The following is a 25661-nucleotide window of genomic DNA, read 5'->3' on the forward strand; positions in this document are numbered from 1 at the left end:
TGTCTGCCAGGCTGGAGTGCAGTGGCACAATCTTGTCTCACCGCAGCTTCAATCTCTTCAGCTCCAGTGATCATCCTCCCTCAGCCCCCCAAGTAGCTGGCACTACAGGTGCTTACCACCACACTTGGTTATTGTCTTCTTTGGTATTTTTTATAGAGAGGGGGTTTCACCATGTTGCCCAGGCTGGTCTTGAACTCCTGAACTCAAGTGGTCTGCTTACCTTGGCCTCCTAGAGTGCTGGGATTAAAGGTGTGAGTCACCATGCCCAGCCTTCTTGTATATTTTGTATGTTAGTTACTTATCATTCAGATGAATAATTTGCAATTTTCCCCTGTTTTACAGGTTGTCTCTTCATCCTGTTCGCTGCTTTTTTTTTTTTTGATGTGCAGAAGCTTTTTAGTTTGATATAGTTTCTTTTGCCGATTTTTTTTTGCCTGTGCTTTTGAAGTCTTTGCCATAAACATCTTTGCCTATACCAATGTCCTAAAGCATTTCCCCTATATATTTTTTCACAGTGGTTTTACAGTTTGGGGTCTTACATTTGTTTTTAATCCACATTGGTTGGTTTTTGTATATGGTAAGAAATAGGGGTCCGGTTTCTTTTTTCTTTCTTTCTTTTTTTTTTTTTGCATATAGATAGCCAGTTTCCAAGCATGATTTATTGAAACGGATGTCCTTCCCCTAACTATGTTCCTGATACCTTATTGAAAATCAGTTGGCTATAAATACATGGATTTATTTCTTGGTTCTCTAGTCTGTTACATTGGTCTATGTTTCTGTTTTTATATCAACGCCATGCTGTTTGGGTTACCATAGCTTTATAGTACATTTTGAAATCAGATAGTGTAATGCTTTGAGCTATGTTCTTTTTGTTCAGGATTGCTTTGGCTATTTGGGGTCTTTTGTAGTCCCATATGAATTTCAGAATTTTGTGTTTAATTTCAGTAGAGAATGTCATTGGTATTTTGATATGAATTGCATTTAATTTGAAGATTGCTTTAGGCAGTATGGTTATTTTAATAATATTAATTCCTTCAATTCATGAACATGGGATGTCTATTTGTCTCTTCCTTAACTTCAATTATCAGTGTGTTGTGTTGTAGTTTTCATAGTAGAAATTTTTCACTTCTTTGGTTAAATTTATAACTAGCTATGTAATCTGTTTTTGTAGCGATTACAAATGATATTATTTTCCTTTTCAGCTATTTTTATTATTGGCATATAGAAATCATATTGATTTGTGTATATTGATTTTGTGTCCTGTGACTGTACTTGTTTATCAGTTCTATGTGTTTTTTGATGAAGTCTTAGGTCTTGCTGTCAGTAAGTAAGATCATGTCATCTGCAAAGAGAAACAACTTGACTTTCTTGTGTGTTTTTTTGTTTCTTTTTCTTTTTCTTTTTTTTTTTTTTTTTTTTTTTTGAGACAGAGTCTTGCTGTGTCACCCAGGCTGGAGAGTACAGTGGTGCAATCTCAGCTCACTGCAACCTTTGCCTCCTGGGTTCAAGTGATTCTTGTGCCTCAGCCTCCTGACTAGCTGGGATTATAGGCACCTGCCACGATGCCTGGCTAATTTTTGTATTTATAGTAGAGATGAGGTTTCACCCTGTTGACCAGACCAGTCTCAAACTCCTAACCTCAAGTTATTCACCCACCTCGGCCTCCAAAAATGCTGGGATTGCAAGCATGAGCCACCACACTCAGCCTTGACTTTTTTTTTTTTTTTTTTTTTTACTAATTTGGGTACGTTTTATTTCTTTCTCTTGCCTGATTGCTCTAGCTAGGACTTGCAGTATTATGTTGAATAGGGTTCATGAAAGTAGACTAGCTGTTTTGTTCCAATTCCTAGAGGAAAAAGACTTTAGCTTTTCCCCATATAGTATAATGCTACCCATAAGTTTGTCATTAAGGGTCTTTAATATGTTGAGATGTTTCTCCTTCTATGCTAATTTGTTGAGAATTTTCATCATGAAGAAATGTTGAATTTTATCAAATGCTTTTTCAGTGTATATTGATATAATTTTTTTTGTCCTTCATTATGTTGAGGTGATATTTATTGATTTGGTGTACATTGAACTATTTTTGCATCACTGGGATAAATCTCAACTTATCATAGCCTATTGTCTTTTTGATATGTTGTGGGTTTGGTTTGCTAGTATTGTATTGAGAAATTTTGCGTATATAATTATTAGAAATAATGGCCTGTGGTTTTGTTGTTGTTGTGGTGGTGGTGGTGATGTCCTCATCTGGTTTCACTATCAGAATAATGCTAACCTCATGGAATGAGTTAGAAAGAATTTCCTTACCCTTCATTTTTTGGAAAAGAGAATAATTGGTGTGAGTTCTTTATATTTTGGTAGAATTCAGCAATAAACTCATATGGTCCTGGGCTTTTCTTTGGTGGGAAACTAGTAATTATTCAATCTCATTATTCATTATTTGTCACCTTAGGTTTTTAATATTTTCCTAGTTGAATCTTGGTAGGTTGTGTGTATACCTGAATTTATCCATTTGTTTTTGGTTTTCCCATTTGTTAGTATATAGGTGTTCACTTTAGTCTCTAAAGATCTATTTTATTTCTGTGGTATCTGTTATAATGTCTCCTTTTTCACTTCTGATTCTATGTGTTTGGATTTTCTCTTTTTCTGTCAGATAATCTAGTTCATGGTTTTCTATTTTCTTTATATTTTCGACAAGCCAGCTTTTTTTGCTGATCCTTTGTATTCTTTTTAGTCTCTTTTATGTTTAGTTCTGCTATGATCTTTATTATTTTTTTCCTTCACTAACTTTGGGCTTGGTTTGTTCTTGCTTTTCTAGTTTTTATGAACTGCGTAGTTAGGCTGTTTATTTGAAATCTTTCTACTTTTTGATTGAAGTGTTTATTGCTATAAATGTCTCTCCTCATACTGCTTTTGCTGTATTCTATACGTTTTGGTATGTTGTGTCTCCATTTTTGCTTGTTTCAAAATTCTGGTGATTTTCTTCTCAATCTATTCATGAACCCAGTAGTTGTTCAAGATCATGTTATTTAATTTCCATGTATTTTTACAGTTTTCAAAATTTCTCTTATTTTTGATTTCTGGTTTTGTTTCATTGTGGTCTAAAGAGATTTTTAAAAATTATTTTTAAAATATTTGTTGACACTTGTTTTGTGTCTCAACATAAGGTCTATCCTGGATAATGTTTCATGTGCTATAAGAAGAATATGTATTCTGTAGCTGATGGATCAAATGTTCTGTAAATGTCTACTAGGTCCATGTAGTCTATAGTTCAGATTAATTCCAATGTTTCTTTGTTGATTTTTTTTTGTCTAGATGATCTCCCCAGTGCTGAGTAGAAATAGGGTATTGAAGTTCCAAACTATTATCTTATTTGAGTTTATCTCTCCCTTTCAATCTAATAATATTTGCTTTGTATATCCGAGTGCCATAGTTTTTAGTGCATATGTATTTATAATTGTTTTGTTCTCTTGTGGAATTGATCCCTATATCATTATATAATGACTTTCTTTGCCTCTTTTATGATTTTTGCCCAAGATTATGTTATGGTTTGGCTGTGCCCCCACCCAAATCTCATGTTGAATTATAGCTCCCATAATTCCCACGTGTTGTGGGAGGGACCTGGTGGGAGATAATTGAATCATGGGGGCGGTTCCCCCATACTGTTATCATGGTAGTGAATAAGTCTCACAAGATCTGATGGTTTTTTAAGGGGTTTCTCTTTTTGCTTGGTTTTCATTCTCTCTTTGCCTCCCACCATGTAAGATGTGGCTTTTGCCTCCCATTATAATTGTGAGGCCTCCCCACCCATGTGGAACTGTGAGTCCATTAAACCTCTTTTTCCTTATAAATTACCCAGTCTCAGTTATGTCTTTATCAGCAGTGTGAAAGCAGACTAATACAGATTATTTTGCCTGCCATAAGTATAGCTACATTTTTATGCTTACATGATTTTTTTTCTATCCTTTCACTTTCAGTCTGTGTGTTGTTACAGGGGAAGTGAGTTTCTTTTAGGCAGAATATAGTTGAGTTCTCTTTTATATATTTTTTAATCCATTCAGCCATTCTATAACATTTAATTGGCAAACAGAAATGGTTAACATTCAAGGTTGTTATTGTTAGGTAAGAACTTACTCCTCTTATTTTTGTTAATTGTTTTCAGATTGTTTTGTACAGTTTGTTCCTTTGTTCCTTTTTTTTTTATATTTATGATTTGGTGATTTTCTTTAGTGATAATATTTGTCTTCCTTTTTTCTCATTTGTATATCTTCTCTACCAGTGAGTTTTGTATTTTCATGAATTTTCATGATGGTAGATATTATCCTCTGATTGTTAGATGTAGGACTCATTTAAGCATTTCTTGCAGGTCAATCTAGTGTTGATAAATTCTCTCAGATTTTGATTATCTTGGAAAAACTTTATTTCTCCTTTTGAAGGATATCTCTGCTGGTTATTTTATTCTTCACTAACTTATTTTTTCTTTCATTACTTGAATATATCATTCCATTACATCCTGAACTGTTAGGTGTTTGCTGAGAAATCTGCTGTTATTGTCATGGAGATTCTCTTAACCTTAGTTGGATGGTTTTTCTTGCCATTTTAAAAATTCTCTTTCTGTCTTTAACTTTAGATAGTTTGACTATAATGTGCATCAGAGAATACCTTTGGGATTAAATCTGCTTGGAGATCTTTAAGCTTCTTGGATTTGGATATCTATAATTCTTCAAAGACTTGGGAAGTTTTAGCTATTATTTCATTAAATAGATTTTCTATGCCTTTTCTCAACTCTTCTCCTTCTGGAACATACAAAACTTGAACATTTGTTTACTTGATGGCGTGTGTCCCTTGTGTCACATAGACATTCTTCATTCTTTTTATTATTTTTGTTTTTTTGTTACCTGACTGTGCTGTTTCAAAAGACCTGTCTTCAATCAGACATTCTTTTTTTTCCTGCTTGACCTAATCTATTGTTAAAGCTTTCCTTTCTATTTTTTTGTTTCATTCTTTGAATTCTTCAGTTCCAGGATTTGTATGTGGTTCTTTTTTGTGATATCTCTTTGTTGAGTTTTTCATTCAGATTATAAATTGTTTTCCTGATACTTTTGTATTTTCTACTTGTGTTCTCGTGTATTTTACTGTTTCCTTAAGATTACTATTTTGAATTTATTTTTAGGCATTTCATCAATTCCTTTCATTTGGGGTATATTATTGGAGAATTATTATGTTCCTTTGAATGTGCTGTGTTTCATTGCTCTTTCATGTTTCTTCTCTCTTTATGTTGACAGAATATATCTGTGCATCTGGTGTAATGGTCACTTCTTCCAATTGCATTGAGTAGCTTTTGGAAAGAAAGATGTTTTCCTGTAGGTGTTATATAGTGTGGACTGAGTAGGGTACATTGGCTTTGATTTTGTGTTAGTGCCATATTGTTTATTCAGTCGTAATAAATGTCAGTGGTGTCTGTGACTCAGTAACTTAAACTGAGGTTGTACATGGAGTCTATTATAAGGCTTTGTTGGCAACAGGAGTACCAGTTGGGCTGGTCTTGAAACTCCTGCATGGTATATGCAGGCATTCGTGGTGGTAGTGAAACATTTGGTAGGTCTGTCCTTGAATCCCTGGGTGGGGCACATGGGTGCCAGCAATGGTGGCAGTGACCTAGGACAGCCTGCTTGAGGTAGAGTGTTTTAACAGAAATATATTGCTGCATGTAATGTGACATGTTAAAATGTGAATTCTAGCCAGGCACGGTGGCTCATCCTGTAATCCCAGCACTTTGGGAGGCCGAGGCAGGCAAATCACAAGGTCAGGAGTTCAAAACCAGCCTGGCCAACATGGTGAAACCCCGTCTCTACTAAAAAAATACAAAAATTAGCCAGGCATGTGGCGTGCACTGTAATCCCAGCTACTTGAGAGGATGAGGCTGGAGAATCCTTGAACCCAGGAGGCAGAGGTTGCAATGAGCCAAGATCACGCCACTACACACCAACCTGGGTGACACAGCAAGACTCCATCTCAAAAAAAAAAAAAAAAGTGAATTCTACATAGACTGAGATAAGTCAAGAATGTGTAGAGCAATCTCTACAAAAGCCATTAAAAATAAACAAGAAACTAAAATTTTAATAGACAAATGAACATTGGAATTTTAATAAATTATTTACATAATTCAAGAAAGGTAGAATGGGAAAAACACAGTAACAGCAAACAGGTGACATAGATAGGAAAGAGCAAAATGGTTAACCTAAATCAATTAACATCAATAAGCTTACCAGATATAAATGAAATAGTCATTGGATAAAAAAGCAAGATGTGACTATATACTAGTGCCAAAAGATGGACTTTGAATATAAAGAGAGATTATTTGAAGGTAAAAGTATTGAGAAAAAGATATATCATACAAACAGCACAATAAAGCTGGAGTGATTATATCAGGCAAAATAGATTTCATGGCAAGGAGTATTACCAGGTATAATGAATAAAGGTAACTACAAAAAAAAGTTGAATTCACAAAGATTTAAACATTATAAATTTGCATGTACTTAATAATAGAGCTTCAAAGTGCATGAAACAGAAATTGACAAAACCAAATGGAGAAAAAGACAATCTACAAATAGAAATGGATATTTTAACACCTTGGTTCCGTATTTGGAAGAAAAAATCTAGGCAAAAATATCAATATAAACATAGAAGACGTGAAAATCATTAAAATCTACCTTAACCTTACCTAACTGAATTTATATTTTACTGCACACCAACAGCGGGTTAAAGTCTTTTTAGGTGTGTCTGGAATATTCATCAAACATAGACTCTAAATTAAATTACAAAATACAAATAATTGAAATCTTACAGAATATAGTCTCTGACAATGCAAGAATTAAATTAGAAATTAGTAACAATAAAGTATTTGGAAAAGCCCCCAATATCTGAAAATGAATAACATACCTCTAAATAGCTCATGGATCAAAGAAGAAACTACAAGGGAAATTAGAAATTATACTAAACTGAATGATAATGAAAACATATCAAAATTTGTGAGAAGCAGTTAAGATTATTAATACTTTTCTTGTTCTTTTCTCCTTAAACTTTAGGCAGAAGAAGGAGTAAAGAAAGCATAAATTCTGTATCTGTGTTTGGGTTAAATATATTATATATTTGTTGGGTATGCCTGGCACAGAGATTTACTTGGAGTAAAGAGCGATGCCAGATACTTAAAGATTGCTTCCCACTTCGTGATTCTAATTTTATAAATATTTCTATCAATCTGTTGGTATCTGTCTTAACCAGCCCTCATGACAAAAGTCTCTGAACTACTCTACCAAGAGTGACACAGTCTCCATCAAGCTCTGGAGCCATGTAGTCATGGCAGAGCAAAGAGTATTTAGCTCAATGGGGATTGGAATTCAGCATTGTTACAAATGGACACAGTTCACACTGGGACACGATATCTCCTTGGATGTCTGGATAATCTCCACATTCTTTGTTGCCCTCGTAGCTGATACAGTCTAGGGATTCTGTCTCTTCTACATTTTCTCCCCTGTTAGAATGGAGGTCCTAAATCTAGTCAACTGACTGGAGCTAGTATTCTTCCTAGGCCAGGACAGCCCTTTCCTAAATGTAGGCAGATCAGGTCAAAATAATGATTATTGAAAATGATACAGAAAGATGAATAGAACTGTGCTTTCTTTGCTACCGTAGGGTATGAAAACATATTCTGTTCTGCCTTTTGCCTGTAATTCTACAAACATCTACTGTACACTTAAACAGAATCTGCAGATTTCTCCCCTGAAAGCCAGAGAAGTTTCTCTGCCACACGCCAGCTCTTTCTCTTTGACACGTAAGAAGATGTATCCTTTCTTACCAACCAGCAGAAACTGGGACACACACACCACAGCCGTGCCCTCCCACCTCCTTCCCAGGCTTTCCTTCTTCCACCTGAGTTGACACTTTTGCCCTTGAGAGATTCTCCTGATTACTCAAGACATTCCGTCCACTTTTAGTACAGGCCACAGGTCCAATGGCAAGAGCATTTGTCTCTTAATATGTAGAAGTCTTGATACATTCCAGTCTCTAATGATGACAGGCTTGCAGTGGGCTGTTAATTCTTAATTTCTTATGGAAGTTCAAATTTTCTAAAGGCAATCTAGGCCTTGCAGCATCTCTTATGAATTCTATGACACGTGAAAAGTGCTCAAATATTATGCCAGCCCTCATGATTTCACAGTTCAAACTTTATCCCACCATTCTCACTTCACAAAATGCTTCCATCCACCAGAAACCCCACTTCTGTGGAGAAATAGAGAAATATATTTCCCCTCTACCTGGCACACTACGTATTTTAAGTGCCAACCACGGAATCTTCAAACCATTTTGGTAAGACATGCAGTGAGAGCATAGTTAGAGCTAAAGATTTTCCTTATTAAAAATTGCTGATTGCTTTTCCTTTCAGTATAAGAATGTGCACCTTATATACAAAGCCCTGCAATTTGAATGTAATTAAAACACATCCATTACCTCACACACATCCAATGACACACAAAAGTAGTTTAAATGGGCATATAGACCCCCAAAAGCCTTTCTAACATCAATGGGAAGTAATTTCCTGTAATTATTTGATAGTGATCAGGGCCAAGAAAATTTCATGAAATAGCTGCTATTTCCATGATCAATAGGGTAATCTTCCTTGACACATTAAAAATAGCTAGTAATAGGTAAAAACAACCCATGACAGATGAGATCAGCAACTTCTTATATTTTGAAAGTGTTTGTTGTGCCACACTAGAAAGCTTTTTTTTTCTTTGCTATTTATCTCCAAAGCCCTGCCTTGAATTGTGACACTAACCACTGCATGTCAATTTGTAGCTCTTTCTTTATTCCTCACTTTACATTTTAGGCATTGTTGTGATTACGGCTTTATTGCCTATGAGCACAAGTACCTAGGACTTTGGGGCCATAAAGCTGCCTTTGCAGCTTGTGCCTTTTCTGACAATCCAAAAAGGTGGCTTTTCCATATTTCCTTCATTTTCCTTGTCTGTGATATGAAAAAGGTTTGCAGCATGGCCAGATCAATTATGAGCAGAAACCCAAAAGCTGTTAGCTGAAAAAACAAACAAAAAATACCTTTGGTGAGGTATGATTTTTGGGCGAAGTTAAAGGCAGGAAGCTGGTAGAGCTCATAGGTTGTTTAGTGGATTAGTTGATAGCACGTAAACATTTAAAATGTTTATTTAAAACTGCAGGTTTCTGGATTCTTTTGAAACATCAGAAGCTCTTGAAATAAAAAGTCTGGTCCTCAAGTGTCCACATTCAGTTGACTCTTCTGTTTAGGCTGGCATCTCTCTGATTGACCACTCTGCACCTGGTCTGTCTCACTCATATATATTTCCTTTTAGCCACTGTGAGCAACTGTGTTTCAGATCCCCGGTCAATGACTTTGTTTCTCATCAAAACACCATTATCCTTGGGAACAATAACATATTAACTCGGCCTTATGAACCATTATACGTTAATATGAGTGTGTTTGTCTGATATTTTGGCAATTTTACCTAGTATTAACTCTGGCTAGAACTTGTTTGAAGATTCGACTTTAAGTCTTACAAACATGTATCACAATGATTTAAGTCCCCAGACACACATTTTCCAATAGGAAGGGGTTATTTTCATTGAAATATAAATGCTCTACTAAGTATTGCCAAAGGAGGAATAGATGCCCTTGAATTGTCCTGAGAAATGCCCGCACTGCACCAGGTGATCATCCCAAGATATGATGCTGGAAATCACTAGGGTTCCTGTATGCCACTGAATTATATTCAGTAACAAAGCCACCCACCTCAGATGCCGAGGAACATCTCCCTTTTCTGTCAGTCATCTCTGATCATTTCTTCAGCAGGAAGAATATCAGTATCCCTCAATCTAACTTCTCAGTTGGGGTGAATTTTCTAAGATATTAAGAGACAGATGTTAAAGCTTTAGGTAATCTATGAAATTATTACATTATCATTCCTTACAACTTTATTCTGGTATTGCTATACTCCATGCTACCTGGCTAACAGTTTAATATTTTTATTACATGGCAAAACACACATAAGCTTTCTAGTCAGGTTTTAGTTTTACTCACGTTGCTATCATTTCTTAGCTGCTTGACCTTAGGCAACTTGCCTAAACTTTCAAACTCTTAACTGTAAAATAGATATAATACCACTAATGTTAGAGTAAAATGAGTTACATAAGATAATATACATGACAATATCTGACATATGCCTGGTACTTACTAGTCATTTAATAAAAATTATTTTCTCCATTTGCCAACATCTGTTAAAAAGCATAGCTTCTGTCATTACATGCTTTCCAGCATGTCTTTGCTCCACTTATTTATACTGAAAATCAACATCTCCACTTCCATTTCTGTAAAGGTGCAGCTTCATTGATTCTTATGAAGTATTAATTGATAGGTTTATAGTTGCGAGATAACCCAACTTGAGCTTTAAATAATGAAAGGGATATGCTGGCTCAAACAGATGAAAACTTGAGGTAAGTTTTGACCAGTGACCTAACTGACATGACCAGTGTCCAGTTTCTATGCTTCCATTCTTAAGACTGATACCACATTATTAACCCCCATCTCAGGCAAGCTTTACCCTCAAGGCCATAAATTGCTATCACCCATAGCAGAGACTATATGTGTCCTCATTCACATTAAATAAGAAATATAAACTTTTATTTTTCCCATAGCTCATATATAAATCTCAGAGTTGAGTCTCATTGACCTGCTTAACTTTAGCTGCATAATATTCCCATAATAGTTGAGGAATTAGGATATGTGTACTGGTACAGTGAAATTTGGGTCTATTCCCATTACTATAGTGGGTGATTTTTTTCATGCAAATATTATGTCTGTTTAATTTAAGGTTGTGATAGGAAGATGAAGGGGGAATATGTGCTGAGGAGGCTGGCAACAAATGGCTACAAAGCCAGATTGAACTGATTCACCATTCACGCCCATCTTAAAAGCACTTCCTTTCTAATATTGTGTATTCTACACCACACGCGGCCCTTTTCAGAATGTGGATGATACCTCCTTAATCAGAGTTCCTAGAACCTTGTCTCTCTTTTCTACCTGGTAACCTCTTCAACAGATGGGGGCCTCATGGAGTCACAGCCAGCAGCGTTCAGATTTGGGCATAAGCTGTAAAAGTAGAATCTGGTGTTCCCTTCCCTGGTCTGCCTCCCCTCAGTGTAGGATTAATCATTGTTCTAATACTAGAGGACATAACACTATCTTTCCCATATCGAAAGTAAAACATACTTAACAGTGTGCTTGGCATATAGAAAGTGCCTAATAAGTTAAATAATGGTTCTTCTTACAAAAATGAGGCTAGTCTTAGAGAATGTGTCTATAAAACATTTCCCAACTTCTCCCAGGCAAAGCCTCTGTCTCAAATCTGCTCCTTTGTGCCTTACACAAGTACACAAAAATAAGTGTCTGCAATATGAAAAATGACACATAACTACCATTTCCTCTGCAGAAAACTGTAAACCCTTAACAGCACAAATTTACCTATTTTTATTTCCACCAGACCAATTTAAAATGCTACCTTATAAGAAAAACTTCCTGCAGGCTAAGATTTACTATAGATTGTATCATTAGTGCTTAGCCCAATTTTAGGTGTTGTTGGGTATTACCAAAATGGCACTGTCAAGAAGCTCTGGGCACTTTGTACTTAACAGAAATGTAGCTGAAGATATTGGAATATACAAAGGCAAGTAGGATTTTCATCGCTATGGGCATTCCTCAGGGAGGGAGATCACCGAGGCTAAGCCAGAGTAGATATCTTCACCCAAAGTAAAATTAGGTGAACCCTGAGATAGACCTGGCTAGAAGCTCTGGAAACAGAGCCTCGTCTAAAGGAAGAAGTCTGCTTGTAGTAATGGGAAAACTTGCACATATATTGGTATCTCTGTCCAGAGAGAAACAGAAAAGGCAGGTGTGTGGCTACTAGATATCAAGGCAAAGGATTACAACCAGAGAAATATAATGTATAAGAAAATTGGAAAGGATCACAGAGCTGACTACAGAGGATGACAGGCTTTACCTATTAAAATTACGACCGGTGCCTCCTCTTGTGAGTCTCACTGACCTTCATATATTTTCTTTTTCACTATTTTCCTTTCATCAACATAACCTCAAATCAATATTATTATTTTTCTTCTTTTACCTCACTGCGGACCAGACTTTCCCTTGTGGCATCATTTCCTGCTTCTGGAAAATGAAAACAGACACATTTCTACATTTTTATATGATTTGTCCATAACATTGCTCCTGGCTTCTCCAATACTGCTATTTTAGCATCTGTAAGCATTTGGCTTCATCATTATAAAAAAAACGAACAAAAAAAAACCCAACAAACAAAAACACACTTCATGTCTTTCTAAACTATGCAGAGATTATTGAGGTACAACAATGCTACATCTGCTATGATTCTAATAAATTTTAAATTAAGAGTATGAAATCCAAAATGTCTCTTGCTGGTAGCCCATGCCATGCCAAAAAACAAAACAAAACAAAAAAAAAACCACTGGCTGTCTTTTGCTTCTCTTGACTACTTTCCAGATCCCCTCATGAAGTAAATTTGAATGAAAAGAAAGGATAAAAAGAACACTGTTCAACCATGGGCAATGCTGAGCAAGAGGCTGGGGTAGAAAAATGTGTAAATGGAAAATTGGTGGGGGGGATGATGACAACTTAAGCTGAAAATATTAAGAGTTCTTTCGTGTTATGCATATGCCTTTTCATGAACCTGCACATTTATGGATATTAAATAAAATATTCTCTGACATGTAAGTGTACCTGACAATGAATATACACTGTTCTCCATTTCATCCCATAAAGAATTAGCTATTTTTTTTCCCAGGAGTGCCTAAGGAAGATTTCAGATTAGGAGGTCATTCTTAGAAAAACAAATAATTTTGAGGTTTCTTTTCTGGGGAAGGAGAAAGGGCTTTGACTTTTCATTTATAACCTCAAATATATTTTTTATCAATTATTTCCCTTCATTTTCCTTTACACTTCTATTTGAGGTGCCCAACCTTTAAGAGTCTTACTTTTAAGGGAACTGATCTTTATAGAGGAGACTAGAGCTACCATAAAGCTGGTACTGATAATAAAAATATGTCTTTGGCCATCTTTACTAAATTAACTCACAGGCGAGTTTTAGACAAGTCATATTTGTTTGTTGGATCTCAACATCATGCATAAAACAATTGGAAGTGGACTAGATGAAAAATAGTCCTTTTGCATTGTCGGTATAGTGATTTCCAAATACTTCCAAAAACCTTATATTTAGTATATACAATAAAACCCTTAGGGGTATATTTTAGCAGATGAGGGAACTGAGGCTCAAACAGGCTGAGCGGCATGAACAAGTTCACTCAGGACTGCAGAGTAGAGCAAGCATTTGAAGCCAGAGCTCTCGGGCTCTGCAAACCATGGCACTTTTATTAGGCTACAGTTATCAGCCCTGAGGTGGCAGAGGAGATGGCTATCCAGCCTTGAGATACTATCACTATATTCAGGTGAAGATTCTTGTCTCCAAAAGAGCAGGTCAAAAACTTAAAAAAAGTATAGGTTTACTGAATATCTGTTACATGCCAAGTACTATGATAGGAACTGAAAATGAGAGATATCTATTTATTTTTTAAAGAGAGAGAGAAAAGGTAACATTTCACTAACTTGAGGAACATGATAGCATCTATTGAAAAAGGCAAAAAATATGGTAAAGCAAATTACAATGCAGTATGTCAAATAATTGGATATTAGGACATTTGTCTCTCTTATAGCATAGTAATTAGCATTAAAAGGGAGTTGAGAGAAGAGACTTTGTTGATTAAATATTGCATTTCCTATCACTCCTAGTGCTTGGGTATGCAGTCCTCATTGTTTAAAGGAAAGGTTACATTTTTGAAATAACTGTTACATAATAGACATTATCAACCACGTTGATATAAATATTAAATATAAATATATTTAATTTTTAAAAGTTTGCTTTCAATATTTAAAATAACCTAAATCAAGAATCTCTGTGAGAAAAGACATACATGTGGTGAACAGCTCTGCAGAGCATCGTGGACTGGAAATCCACAGGAGGCCATGGCAGCTACTTCATGTAATTTATAGCTAGTAAGTTGCCACAGAGCTTTGGAGGAAATGGAGAAACTCAAGTAAGCTAGACAGGTGCTAGGTGAAGGTAATTCAGGCAATGGTTTAAAAGACAGATATTTTTATTATAATTAATAAAAATTAATGCATTTTTAGGAGATAGAATTAGCAATTGTAAATAACGAACGTAAAAATTTAATAACTGAATGAAATTTAAAATTAATTGTTATTGATAGCCAAAAATCTTCCCTGCAAGAAGGTACATAGGTTAAGCTAAATTGGTTAGAATGATTCATTCTTTGAGTGGAGGAGTGTGAGCCTGAAAAGTCTCAGTGGGAGAATCCTGATATAGTTTATGTAGCTAGAAGCAGGTGCCTAAGAGTATAACAGAAACGGAACACTATTTCAGCAAGGGACTAGAGCAATCTTTTAGTCAAGTCCTATTCGAACCATCTGTATTAAATGAATATTTTTTCTAAAATAAACAAAAGATTATTTGTAAAATTTCTAATCCATTGTAGATCAATATTTTGCAAAATTCAATAAAAATAGAAAAATAAAAGACCTACACAATATAAACTTAACTTTAAAAAATATGTTGCTTGGCAAATATAAAAGTATATTGTTTAATTGTTACACATTTCCTAAATTCTTATTCTTTAATTTCTACATTTAAGTAACCAAGAACCAATAATGGTTTGCAGATTACTAGATTATTTTTGGAGAAGTCCACCCACATTGTATTAGTTAAGATAAAATTAGCTAAGATAAGTAAACTCCCAAATATGCAAAGGCTCAAACACAATAGAGGTTTATTTCTTGCAAAAGAGTCTTAGGTGGCTATCCTTAATGCAATAGTGCAGCAATGAGTTTCTTGACCATACAACTTTCCCAGGCCTTGTGTGCCAAACATGCATCTTAATCCAGACACAAAAGAGAGAGAGGAGGTATGCAGAGGCACCTGCCTTTTAAAATGCTTAGGCCTAAAAGCAACATACATCCCTTCTACTCATATTGGTGAGAATTATGCATGTGATCAAGCATAGATACAGGGAGTTTGGGCAATATAAGTCGTGACTGTACAGACACCTCCCAGTAGTTACTCTATATTATTGTAGAGGAAGCATGAACTTGGGTGGACAGCCAACTCTCTCTAGCTTGCCTCATCAAAAACAAATCATTGTTTTGGCTTCCATGTATCTTTTGTTATGAGAGTAATAACAAGAACAAAAATGATTATAATAATGTCAGATTAAATAGTCAATATTTATTCAGAAACTTCACTATACCAGATATAGAAGTACGGACTTTTAGTCATGATTTTATTTTAAATAGATAAATTGGCATTTCCATTATTAGTAAGGATTTGTAAAAGGTATTTTGAGTTGATTGCTTCTGGGTAGGCTAATAGGAGGGACTTCTATATTTTTGTGGCTGAAGGCAGGATTTTAGGAGAAAAATGCCTCATAGAAGAGTGTATATATCTTTCCCTTGTATCACTGCTTTCCACTGTGAATATATCAATAGAGACACAGAATTTTAAACATATACCAGACGTTATAGAGGAAGATGCTCTGGCTTACATAGTATTTGGGATTGGTGAGATAATGAGTCGAAATAGTATTGTTTTTCTTCCCACTTTGGCTGGGAAATTTATAAGACAATGAGAACTCTCTTCCAACATATTTTGGCTGATATTCCTTTTGATTGTGTATCAACGTCTCAGGCAGCATGGGGCACTGGGAAAACTTCCATAGTTAGCAAGGCAACAAGTCATTTGGTCAGACTGGAAAATAATATCCTGTGGTTTCTAAGGAAATTTTTAAAACATCTTCTCAAACATAGAGGTTTTTATTTTCCTCCTTAAAGGAAAATTATTGCAACTGGGGGTATTCTTGATTTGACATCCCAAAAAGAAAACAAATGTGTCTGAGATGAAATAGTAACTAGAAAAAGAAAAAATAAAATGAATGAACTTACTTTTCCTTATACTATTTTATCATTTTACCTTTAATATAGAGTGAAAACCCAGATATATATATATATATATATATATATATATATATATATATATTTTAGCTGCTTTGATGTGACAACAAAACCACATGAGGAAGCATTATATTTCTATGTTGTTGATTCCATTCTAGCAAAAATAAAAATTCAAATAATCTACAAAATCATAATTTTTCTTGAGACCATCAGAAAGCTGAGATTATAAGGCAACCAGATGAACTGAATTTCAGAGGATATGAGACTCATGGAGAAATGGGATACATAGACTGTTTTATCATAGAGTAACAGAAGAAGAGGTGGCTCCTTGAAAAGGGATAAGATGGAAACAGCTAAATTTCAATAAGTTCTTCAAGACTTAGTGATGGTTAGTGTGACAAAGTTAATTCTTCTCATATTCAGTAACAGTCTGCACATACTTGCCAAGTTCTTTTCTATGTCTCTATTTTGGTTTACCGGAAAGAATGTGGGTAGGGCAGGAGACATGTGTGAGAGCACCCCTTGGTATCACACAGGAAAAAAAAATCTTGTTCTTTTCCAAGATCCATCTCCTGTTCAAAGCAAAAGGTTTAGACTGATGGGAGAGGACTCGGAAATATTTTCATGCCAAGGGCTCAGGCAAGGTTTGCTACTATTAGAAGAGAAACAAGCGAAAACATCTGCCTTAGGAAGAGGCCAAAAACTTGTGAGGGCTCAAGATCCTGCACTGAAAAAAAGCAAATATCTGCTCCCACAACTGGTGGAAAAAATACACTGAGCCTTTCTCTCCACCTGCCCCCAATAACTGGACAAAATTTCGCTGTCATGGGGGGTGCACGTGGTGGCTGAAAGGTGAGGGAATTCCACTCCAAGGCGCAAATGCACAAGGTCTGCCTCAATTTGAGCCTGGAGCAGAGGAACCAAACCCCTCCTCATGGGCCGGCCGCGGTGGCTCACGCCTGTAATCCCAGCACTTTGGGAGGCCGAGGCGGGCGGATCACGAGGTCAGGAGATCGAGACCATCCTGGCTAACACGGTGAAACCCTGTCTATACTAAAAATACAAAACAATTAGCCAGGTGTGGTGGCGGGCGCTTGTAGTCCCAGCTGCTAGGGAGGCTGAGGAAGGAGAATGGCGTGAACCTAGGAGGCGGAGCTTGCAGTGAACAGAGATGGTGCCACTGCACTCCAGCCTGGGCGACAGAGCGAGACTCCATCTCAAAAAAAAAAAAAAAAAAAATTATATTCCACAAACACCTCACAGCAAATAACAAACAACAGTTACTGACCCCTTGGGAGGGACAGGAGCACAAAGACAGACGTCATCTGTGGGGTAAGCATGTAGGGCCTCCTGAAAACTGAGGATAGAGAAAGAACCCTGAAACAAATTTGGGGACACTCTAGGAAGCAAACCAAATGAGATAATATTAGTGTACTGCTTAAATAAGTATGGTACACTGAATGTAAACATAGTAACACATTTGTAAACTCAGTTTAACTACTTGCCAGATTGTTTTATTGATTTGACACCTATGCATGCTTTGACAGCCTTACGGAAGAGGCATGTTCTATTCCAATTGCTACAGTTAAATACTATTGACTTGACTGCCTACACACACGTACAAAGTTTAATTTTTTTAAAAAAATTGAGACCCACAAAGAGTAGAGGAAAAGATACACTGTTAAATGATAAAAACGTTAACAGAAGTGGACCCAAAGAAAAAGTTAACAGAAATCTACACCAAGAAAAGCCAAAGATTTGGAATTATTCAAAAGTATTTGTAAAGAGTTAGTTAAGTTACAAGAAATAGGGAAAAAGTTAGAACATATATAAAATAAGTGAAGAAGTTTGACAGAGAAAAATGTTATAAAAATTAATCAAATAAAAATGCCAGTTGCGTGTGTGTGTGAGAAAGAGAGGAAGAATTATTTCTTTCACTTTCAGGAAAAATAAATATAAACCAGGATTCTATAACTAATTAAGGGTATCTTTTAAAACAAAAGTGAAATAAAAGCTTTCTCAGACAAACAATATCTGAGCTAATTCATTGCCAGCCTGTCTACATTAAGACAAACATTAAAGGACATTTTTTAAACAGATGAAGTATAATCCAGATATAAATTACCATGTGCAGAAAGAAAAAATGCATAGAACTATTAAAAGAAGAGGAGGAGGAGGAAGAAGAAGAGGAAGAAGAGAGATTGAATATTAAAGACTTTTTTCCCACATTTAATCTCTAAAAACAATTGCTGAGAATAATTAAGGGAGACCTAAACAAATGGAGACCACTACCATGTTCATGGATTAGAAAACTCAATATTGTTGACTTGTCTTTTTTTCCCAAATTGATATTGTAGATTCAATGTAATCCTTATCATATACACTTTTTTTGTAGAAACTGACAAACTGATTCTAACATTTATATGAAGGGATCCAGAGTATGTATTCAAAACAATTTTGAAAAATAAAAACAAAGTTTAATTTGATTTTAAACTTTATAAAGTTATGATAATCAAAAAATATGTTATTAGCCTAAGAATAGGCATATGGATTAAGAGAACAGAATAAATAGTTGAGAAACAGGCTCTCACATGCATTGTCAATTCATTCTGAACAAGGTGTCAAGGTAATTCAATACAAATAATCTTTAGCACAGATGATGCTGGAACAATTGGATATTCATGTCCTCCCTCCACCCAACCCTCCCCCAGAAATAAAGAAAAAAAGAGAAAGGAAAAGAAAACTGACACATTACATTATACAAAAATTATATTCTACATGAAGCGTAATCCTAAATATAAGAGTTCAAACTAAAATTTACTGAAGGAAACATAGGAGAAAACAATTGACATTTAAGGTTAAGCAAAACTGTTTTTTTTGTTGTTTGTTTGTTTTTTTTTGAGACAGAGTCTTGCTCTGTCGCCCAGGCTGGAGTGCAGAGGCACGATCTGGGCTCACTGCAGGCTCCGCCTCCCAGGTTCACGCCATTCTCCTGCCTCAGCCTCCCGAGTAGCTGGGACTACGGGCGCCCACCACCATGCCTGGCTAATTTTTTTATATTTTTAGTAGAGACAGGGTTTCACCGTGTTAGCCAGGATGGTCTCCATCTCCTGACCTCGGGATCCGTCCGCCTCGGCCTCCCAAAGTGCTGGGATTACAGGCGTGAGCCACCGCGCCCGGCCAAGCAAAACTGTTAACACAGTTAACAGTTAAGGGTATCTTTACTGTATATAAAACTTAAAAAAATGATAAACTTAATTTCATTATGAAGAAAAACATTTGCATTTTGAATGATAGTATTAGTAAGATGAAAACATAATACACGCTGGGAAATTAGATTTAAAAACACATCAATAAAGAATTTGATATAAAAAATCCTTGTGACTAAATAAGACAGCAAATGATCCAATTAAAATGAATAAGTTATTTCAATAGATAATTATATACCATTGTAAATGAGCATGTAAAAGATACCCAACATTTGCCGTATGGAAATGTACAGTAAAACCATGATGAATTACTACTAAACATATATTAGAATGGTGAAAATCAAAAAGACTAACAACACCAAGTGCTTGTAAGAATGTAGAACAACTGAGAATACAAAATGTTACTCTTATTTTGGAAAATTTTTGTCAGTTTCTCATAAATTTAAACATACATTTTCCATACAATTCAACATCCTCACAGCTAGATATACCTAAGAGAAATAAAAATGCATATCCACTCACAAATACTTAAATGTTATGGCAGCTTTGTTCATAACCTCCCCAAACTGGAAGCAATCCAAATGTCAATTAACTGGTAAGTGGATACACAAATTGTGTTTCATCTATATAATGGAATAGTCCTCAGTGATAAAAAGGAGCAAACTACTGATACGTACAACAAAATGTTTACATGTAAAAACATTATGCTGAGAGAAACAAGTTAGGTACAAAGGCCCACATGATTCCATTCATATAACATTATGGAAGAAGCAACCCTGTAGTGACAGAAATCAGATCACTGCTTGCCAGGGGCTGAGTGATGGGGGTGGGGTAAGGAAAGGATTGTCTACAAAGGGTACAAAGAAACTTTTTGTGGGTGATAGAAATATTATAAATCTTCATTGTGGTGTCAAGCTTATAACTATATAATTAATAAATTTCATTGAACTGTGTAATAAAAGGAATATATTTAAATCATACTTAAGTAAACCTGATTTAAATAATTGAAGAGAAATTAGAGAAAGTACAGAAATCCCAGAAGGAATATTTTGATAGAAGAAGGTCTCCTTAACACAATTCTTCATCTGAAATTGTGAGAAACTCTTTCTGTTGTGTCTTAATAAATGGAGATTTCTAGATTTCACTGACATTGCTGAAGACAGGCAAAGTAGAATTAGGGCTGCAATTCCAGAGAATGTGGTTTTTTTTATTATTATTATTGTATTTTAAGTTCTGGGATACATGTGCAGAACATGCAGGTTTGTTATATAGGTATATATATGTGCCATGGTGGTTTGCTGCACCCATCAACCCGTCATCTACATTAGGTATTTCTCCTAATGGTATCCCTCCCCTTGCTCCACACCCACCTCCAGGCCCCAGTGTGTGATGTTCCCCTATCTGTGCCCATATGTTCTCATTGTTCAAATCCCAGTTATGAATGAAAACATGCGGTGTTTGGTTTTCTGTTCCTGTGTTAGTTTACTGAGAATGATGGTTTTATGAACAGATACTTTTCAAAAGAAGACATTTATATGGCCAACAAACATATGAATAATAGCTTATCTTCTATGGTCATTAGAGAAATGCAAATCAAAACCACAATGAGATAGCATCTCATTAATTGGTTATCCATTGCTGTATATTATTTTAAAACTTGTCAGCATTAAAAAAAACAAATATTTACTATCTGAGAGTTTCTGTGGTTCGGGAATCTGGGTGTTATTTAGCCTGGAGCCTTTGGCTGAAGCTCTTTCAAGAAGTTGTAGTCAAGCTGTTGGCAGGAGTTGCAGCCCCATCTGAAGGTTCCATTGAGCAGGGGGAATCTATTTCCAAGCTAACTCATATGGCTTACGCCTGGCCTTGGTCCCTAAAGATAAAGACCTCACTATAAGCTGTCTAGGATCTTCATGACATGGAAGCTGGCAATGAGACGGAGAGACAGATAGAAAGACAGAGTTAGATGGAGCAACAGAGAGAAATCACCCCAGATGGAAGTTGCAATCTTTTTATAACCCAGCTGAGAGTTGGCATCGTGTCTCTTCTGCCAATTCTTGTCAGAAGTGAATCAGTAAGTCTAGTTCACACTCAGGGGGACAGGATTATTACACACAGGCATGAATACCAGAAATCCAGAATCGCTGGGGGTTAGAGACTTTCCACTGCAGCTCACATCAGTTTTTCTATCACCAAGGCTCACCCTGGTCCTTTAGGGACTCTGATCTTTCTACCTGGCTTGCACCTGTGCTGGCTGTCACATACACTCACATTCACAAAATGTTGATCATTTCTAATCTCAATTAGGGAATGTTAATGCATTAATCATTAAACTCAGATTTCTTCTTAATATGTTAGTTGCCTTCTTTCTTAATCACATTTTTCTTTTTTTTTGCTGTGTGATTAATAAAAAAAAAACTAGTTGTTTGAAGGGTCTGTAAGAAAATCACATTTCTAATTATATTGAGTAACTGATCTAAAATGATAGAGAACAGATATTGAGCTGATTTGTGTCAAGAGTAGGATAAAAACAGCCATAATTTCTACAATAGATTTATAAAACAAATCTCGATGACTAAATGCTTAGAAGTGTAAAGCATATTCATAAATACAGTTCAATGTGTAGGCAGTGAATGCCATAAGTAATCTTACAATTCTAGATATTTCTTACCACTGAAATGGAAAATAAGCAACTTAACCTACAACTAAGCTTGAACCCTGTGGGATTAATAAATAACCAAAAGTTTAAATACTTAGTTTAATTGTAGGATAAGAATGACATAAGCTTATTACTCATATAAGACTCTCTTGAATGTTCTACACTATCTACCAAATATAGCCACTGAAAATTGTTCTGACTGATAGTTGTGGTTAAGTTTGTAATTTACTCGTTTGACTTTTTTCTCCCTAAAGTACCCAAGACTTATTTTGAAATAGCACACCCCTTATTTTGTAGAATTAGTCTACTTGTCCTCCCTCCCACTATAAAATATATAGTCCTTAAAGGAGCTGCCATTTCCTTAAATAACCTGCCTTCTCCCAGCCATCTAGAGTCAGGGCCCTGAATCATTTTCAGGTATGTATTGTACTCTATTTTCTTGAGCATAGTTACTGGTTTTGGATTGGACCCATGACCAAAGGTGAGCCAATCAGAACTTTACTCTGTGATATTTTGAATAAGCCAAAACGAAGAGCCCTTTCCTCCTATGTGACAAAGATGAGAAGCTGAGAACCTTGGCCTGCTGTCTCCACTGTTTCGGAGGCATGGAAATGGGTGGTCTGAATGAAGCTGACTCCTAGAGTCAAGAGCCTGGTTATTTTAGAGTCTCTGCTTTTAGTCATCTCTAAGGTCAGCTCTGCCTGCTGTTGCCAGATATGTTGCATGGGTCAATACCTTTTTAAAAATTTTTGTCTAAGCACATCTAAATTTGGTTAATATTACTAGATATCATCACATCTTAGCTCATGAAGATATATTCATATTACGTATATTAAGAGGTAATAATATGAATGAAATAAAGAGTTAGACAAGTAAAATGGAAAATAAATAGGTTAAGAAAACTAAATAATGCATTCATATAGGCTAACAGTAAGTGATAGAGAAATGTAATTTGAATGAACTTGCAGAATAACTGACTTTGAGTGAGTTTTGATTTGAAATACTGAATTTGAGCAAAGTATTAATTTATATTAAAACAGAAATGGCTATAGTTTATTGACAGCTTATTACAAGCCATATGCTGAACCATGGTTTGGACTTATGTGGATAAAACTTCTTAATTATTACCTTTTTTAAAGCAATGCTCTGACATAGGTATTATTTTCATTTTACTGATGAAGAAACTGAGTCTAGTAGAGGTGACTACCCTTACTCCAGGCCTTCTAGTAACTGCAGTCAGGATTTGAACTGTTTGACTGCAAGTATTTATTAAGGCCAGGCTAGGCAGATTACAGATTATTTTTGTTCTGTAGGCAGTTGAGAGATACTATTTGTGTGTGTGTGTGTGTATGTGTGTGTGTAAAGCAAGATCTACCTTTGTGAAAGCTCTATTTTTAGAAGATGAGTTTTCACAGCAGTGTGCAGAAATGGATTGGAGAAAGGCCAGGCATATGTTAGGAAGCCATTCAGTAGGCTAAAGCAGCAGCCCATGTGTGGGATGATACTGGGAAACATTTAAAATAAGCAAAGCTACAGGCTCGGTGAGTGGGTGAAACTTCCCACTCTGTAAAATACAGGACCGGATTTTGTATGTGTGATTTACTATTCCCCAGGCAATGTATATGATAGAAAATCTTATTGTTAGGGGAAATGTATAACACTTCTTATCTGATCAGTGTGAACAGCAGCAAATGTGACCTTTCCTCATAGAACAGTAAGTAAAAGATGGCCACTGGAACAGATTCAGTGATGTTGTGCTACCCAGCTTGGATCACATGGAATTGCTGGATTGATTTACAGTTACTACTTGGCCCTGTCTTCCCATATATGTGGAAAACTGCATATATGTTTAGCTTGTATCTCATTACTCCTAGATTTTTCCACTTTGCTTGTATTTTGAAACTACTTGGAAGACAGGGAGTTGTTTAATAAATTTTGTCATAGTCCTGGTGAAGATGACATACCTTTACTATGTTGGATTTTTCTCTACCTCCCCGGGAAGAAGTGTAACACAAATGCAGAGCAAAGGGAAGTTCCCAGACATCCTGACTTTCAAACTGAATCAGCAGCCACAAGCTGAACACTTGTATGCAATAAATCAAGAATGCAACATTTTATTTAGACGCCATGCATTAAAGCCAATTTACAGCCTCAGGTATTACTAAGTAGCTTGGAGGAGTCAGTGACAGAAACAATAGACTTTCCAATTATTATGAAAAGGTGATGAGAACCCGCTCTGCCCCTGTGAGACACTTCTTCATCCACAGTAACGATTTGGCTTCACTCTGGGCTATGCACGTTTCAGCAACCCATCTGATGGCCTCCCCAGTTCTGGGATTCTTTTCAAAGATAAGGGTATCGAGTGACAATTTTAATGTTCTGCAGTTCTGAGTCACTCACCAAAGTGAAAATCCAACTTCAACTGCATGTAGAGATTGTAGCATTATCCTAGTAAAAGAGAGAGGAGGAAATCATTAGAGAATGATATCATGTTAATTATAAAGCATTCAAAGCCACTTGATATTAGCATACCATTTGGATTAAATACATTAATAACTTTGTTCACACTAGTGAGTTTATCAATTTACATTTACTCAACTTTATGTACAGATATAGACATGTTCCTGCTGATGCCATGAATATTTTCAGAATTTCTTTAAAGGGGAAATTTAAAAATGGCAATCTGATTTTGAATGGCCTAAAGGTTGTTGTGCTTCAAGCACATTTGCTTAACACTCCATAGAATTAAAAAATGTGTGTGTGTGTGGTGTGCGTGCGTGTGTGTGTGTGTGTGTGTGTGTAGTTCACATCAAAGAATGGGAGGTGTTCTTTAAAGCTGGAGAGGGTATTTTGAACCCTAATCAGGCCAGCGCCTCACACACCACTCTTTTCACCATCCACTGCTTGGTACTCCTACTTAGTGACATTATTGATTATTTTACATTTTTAGGATGTCTGATGGAGTCTGTGTTCATTCAAGCTTAACCCAATTGTTTTGTAGCTTGAAACTTCGGTCAATATTAAATTATTTTATCTATCCAACATCAAACAAATATCCTAACTAAAATTTTTATAGAAATAACAGAATTGGTCATTTGTGACACTAGATAATCATCGCCCAAAGCTACATTACTATAGTTAGAATAAGCAACCATGTTAAAAACCAAGTATGTAATTTAATCATTTGCAAAACTCAAAGAAAGCCATAGGAACTACTTCAGAGTTTATCTAGAAATGTATTAGTAGAAATTATAAAATTCAAAATTGATATTTTGTATGTATAAATACATTTTAGCAAATTAATTTGGTCTCTCTACAATGAATTCTGTACACTTTGAAAATATTGCTTCCAGAATTATGTAAAATACTTGTAATTTAGACAATAAGGAAAGAGAATTTTTCTGAGGGCCTATTGCAAACCAACTTGTAATGACAGCTCATAATTACTGAGTGCTTACAATGTGCTCAGTACTATAGGCTAACATTTGATATGTTTTCTCAGCATCCAAGGTTTTGATGAGAAAATTGAACTACAAATAGATTAAGTAATTTGACCAGGGTGATACATAAGAATTGGAGCCATAATTTGAACTTGAGCAGTTTGATTACAGAACATTTGCATGTAACCTTTATCCTAAATTGTCTCTCTTGCAGG

The sequence above is a fragment of the Nomascus leucogenys genome, chromosome 2 (genome assembly GCF_006542625.1).
Source record: "Nomascus leucogenys isolate Asia chromosome 2, Asia_NLE_v1, whole genome shotgun sequence".
Classification (NCBI taxonomy): Eukaryota; Metazoa; Chordata; class Mammalia; order Primates; family Hylobatidae; genus Nomascus; species Nomascus leucogenys.